The sequence below is a fragment of the Hippopotamus amphibius genome, chromosome 1 (genome assembly GCF_030028045.1).
Source record: "Hippopotamus amphibius kiboko isolate mHipAmp2 chromosome 1, mHipAmp2.hap2, whole genome shotgun sequence".
NCBI classification, from domain to species: domain Eukaryota; kingdom Metazoa; phylum Chordata; class Mammalia; order Artiodactyla; family Hippopotamidae; genus Hippopotamus; species Hippopotamus amphibius.
Genome location: NC_080186.1, coordinates 145,959,567 through 145,963,730, shown reverse-complemented (window position 1 = coordinate 145,963,730; position 4,164 = coordinate 145,959,567).

Genomic DNA, 4,164 nt, shown 5'->3' with positions numbered 1-4,164 from the left:
AAATGAGTAGTTGTAGTATTTTACAACTGGTAATGGCCTTTGGGAGCCTCTAATCTAGCTGCTTTCAACCTTAGCTGAACACTGCAATTATCTGGGGAATTTTTTTAAATGTCAATTCCTGCGTCCTACCCTTTAGGAGATTCTTTTGTAATTGATCTGGGGTGTGTCCTGAGCATCTGTTTTATTTTACTATTATTTTTTTTTAATGCTCCAGTGGTTCTAATGCGCAGCGGGGGCTGAGAAACCATGACTGTCGCTCCGTGGTTCTCAAATGGGGCGCTTCAGACCAGCAGCTTGAGCATCACTGCGACTTGTTAGTCAACACATTCTCCCCCCCACCCCACATCTACTGACTCAGAAACTCCCAAGTGGAGCCCCGTGATCTGTGATCTGCATTTTAACAAGTCTTCCAGGTGATTATGATGCAACTTAGAGCTTGAGAACCATGGAAGCATAATAGTCCCTAACAGGACGATGGCGATTTTAAGAAAATACTCTCGGGTGACCAGGGCTCTGTGGTGCTGGGTGTGGCCATGCGGAGGGGCGGGGTTGGGCGGGAGAGCTGCGGGGGGAGGGGCAGGAGTGTCCAGCAGCTGGTGGCCAAGGTTCCGGTGGACTCCCTGCCAGCCCTCAGTTAAGCTGGCGTTGCTTTCTGCCTGGACTCTTAGGGTAGCTTCTAACCATACTCGCCAGCTTCACTCCTTTCCCTCTCCAATTTGGCCTCCATGCTGTGGTAGAGGACTCTTCCCAGTGCAGACGTGACATTCCTATTTCCACCCAGCGGGGCATAGAAGAGGCACCCTTAGGTTCTGCCTAAGGCGAACTTAGGGGTGGTGAGCTCAGAGGCCAGGCGGGGCAGCTGACCCGGAGGAGTGAGGCAGAGGGCAGGGACGTGGCCTGTGCTGAAGTGGAATGCTGTGTGTCCGCTTACAGGCACTAACACGCACACTTAGTAAAACAGAACATGGCAGGAACTAGAACAAGGCAGCCAGTTTGAGACTCAAAGGTTTAGGGGGTGAGGGGTGAGAGTCACAGAATGATGAATTAATATATAATTCTTATGCTGAGACGCCTTGATCCTAGGAGTTTGCTGGCCTATTTGTTCTCTTGCCCTCTCTGTGCAGTCAGGATGAATTGGTCGCCATCTACAAACGTCTCCTAGTATCATGTGGGAGGCCCAGAAGAGAGAATCACTTTCCTTAAGGAGCTTAAAAATCTAAATGAGACCAAACCCACCAAGGAAATGCAGTAGAATGGAATCGGAGTCGTGTTTTTATTTCCACAAGGAAGGACTTTGAGGGAGACAGGGCTCTTCCAACTGATGTTTACATGGTGAGAGCACAATCAGACCTTGAGGATTTTGAGCAACCTAATCTGTAACCTCGACCTTGGCCTTTCTAGGCTAAAAGAAATGGATAACATCCCATCCTTAAGGAGTGTTTGCTATGTTCTGGGTGCTCTATCAAGAGTGTCAAGGCAATTTCTCATTGAATCTTCGCAGCCAGCACGTGAAACAGGTATTTCACTCCTGAGAAAAGAGAAGCAGAGAGAGGTGAAGGAATTTGCTCAAGGTCACGTGGTCCTACCCCCTGTGACAGAGCCGGGTCTGGAACCAGGCCTGAAGGACCCCATGCTCTTAACCACTACCCTGTACTTCACAGTGATGGCCTTCGTTTAAGACTTCACGCCTTTGAAACCGAGCCGCTGATCTGCGTTGGTCTGAAACGGATTTTAGTTTACTCACATCCACGGCAACGTGAATGTTGGGATGGTTCTCCAGTGCCAACCCCTCTCTAGCTCGATCTTCCCTTGTCCCAGTGTTATTTATGCAGGATCTTATTTGCATTTGTAGAGGGAGCTGCTAGTGGAGAATCTGGCAGGAACCTTAATAAAGCCAGGTGGGACCCACTGACATGGGACTGTGTTGAATTAAGTCATGGAGAGCTGAGGCCAGCTGCCAGCAGGCTTAAGGAAAGGTTAACAGGAATCCGGCAATGGGTGGCTGGGGAGGCTCTCTGTCTCTCTAAAGGAAACAAAAAGTTCAACTCCCATTTCTTAGCTGATGAAATTGAGGCCCGGAGAGGGGGAATGTTACCCCAGGAAACCAGAACTAAAGCAGAGACCTAAACCGTGTACCCTAAACTCATCTCTATGGCCCTGTCATAACCTTCTTCTTGGAATTTTCTAGTTTCACCTGCCTGATTAGTTACCCTTTTGAAGGCACATCCTTTAAGTTCTTGTTGGGCATGCAACCCCACATTTCTTTTCCTTAAGCCATCTTTCCCAGCACACACTCGGCCCTGTGGTGGACTCCCCATCCCAGAAAGAGGAATCCCAATGCCAAAGTGCAAAGCTTGGCTGTCGCTCTCTTAGAGACGCTGCCATTAACTAGAGTGACCAACTTGTCGCAGTTTTAACACTCAAAATCCTTGCATGCACCTCACTGTATATATATGCCATATCTTCTTTATCCATTCATCTCTTGATGGGCATTTCGGTTGCTTCCATGTCCTGGCTATTGTAAATAGTGCTGCAGTGAACATTGTGGTACATGCTTCATTTTGGAATATGGTTTCCTCAGGGTATATGCCCAGTAGTGGGATTGCTGGGTCATATGGTAGTTCTATTTTTAGTTTTTTAAGGAACTTCCAAATTGTTTTCCATAGTGGCTGTACCAATTCACATTCCCACCAACAGTGCAGGAGCGTTCCCTTTTCTCCACACCCTCTCCAGCATTTATTGTTCCAGATTTTTTGATGATGGCCATTGTGACTGGTGTGAGGTGATACCTCATTGTGGCTTTGACTTGCATTTCTCTAATGATTAGTGATGTTGAGCATCTTTTCATGTGTTTGTTGGCCACCTGTATGTCTTCTTTGGAGAAATGTCTATCTCTTCTGCCCACTTGTGGATTGGGTTATTTGCTTTTTGGGTATTAAGCTGTATGAGCTAATGGTATATTTTGGAGATTAATCCTTTGTCAGTTGCTTCATTGGCAAATATTTTCTCCTATTCTGAGGGTTGTCTTCTTGTCTTGTTTATGGTTTCTTTTGCTGTGCAAAAGCTTTTATGTTTCATTAGGTGCCATTTGTTTATTTTTAATTTTATTTCCATTGTTCTAGGAGGTGGATCAAAAAGAATCTTACTTTGATGTACATCATAGAGTGCTCTGCCTGTGTTTTCCTCTAAAAGTTTTATAGTGTCTGGCCTTAGATTTAGGTTTTTAATCCATTTTGAGTTTATTTTTGTGTATGGTGTTAGGAAGTGTTCTAATTTCATTCTTTGACATGTAGTTGTCCAGTTTTCCCAGCACCACTTATTGAAGAGGCTGTCTTTTTTCCATTGTATACTCGTGCCTCCTTTGTCAAAGATAAGGACCTAGAGTCTGTCATATAGAGCAAAATAAGCCAGAAAGAAAAAAACAAATACTGTATGCTAACTCATATATATGGAAACTAAAAACAATGGTAGTGATGAACCCAGTGACAGGGCAAGAATAAAGATGTAGTTGTAGAGAATGGACTTGAGGACACAGGGTTGGGGGCGAAGGGGAAGCTGGGATGAAGTGAGAGAATAGCACTGACATATATACATTACCAAATGTAAAACAGATAGGTAGTAGGAAACTGCTGCTTAAAACAGGGAGATCAACTTGATGATGGGAGAGGACTTAGAGGGATGGGATAGAAAAGGTGGGAAGAAGTTGAGGGAGGGAGGGGATATGGGGATATGTATAAATACAGATGATTCACTTTGTTGTACAGCAAATCTGGCACAACAGGGTAAAGCAATTATATTCCAATAAAGAGCTTTAAAAAAAAAATTCCTTGCATGCAAGAACCCTCCTCGGTCACCGACAAACTGGGATGGTTTTCAATCCAAGTCCATAACTAAACTGGAGATCAAAAACAACAACACTCTCAGTTCTTCCATTCACTGCCCCTGCTCTTGACTTTATTGCAGGGATTTTTTTTTTTTCTCTGTGACTTTGTAATTGGACCCAAGGGGAATTTAATTTTATATCCGACATTGGAAGAAACTACTTAATCTAGATTCTAGACCCTTGCTATACGAAATGTGGGCTTCAGACAAGTACTGTCAACATCTTGGAGCTTTTTAGAAATGCAGAATATCAGTTCCCTCCCAGACCCTCCGAATCTGCAT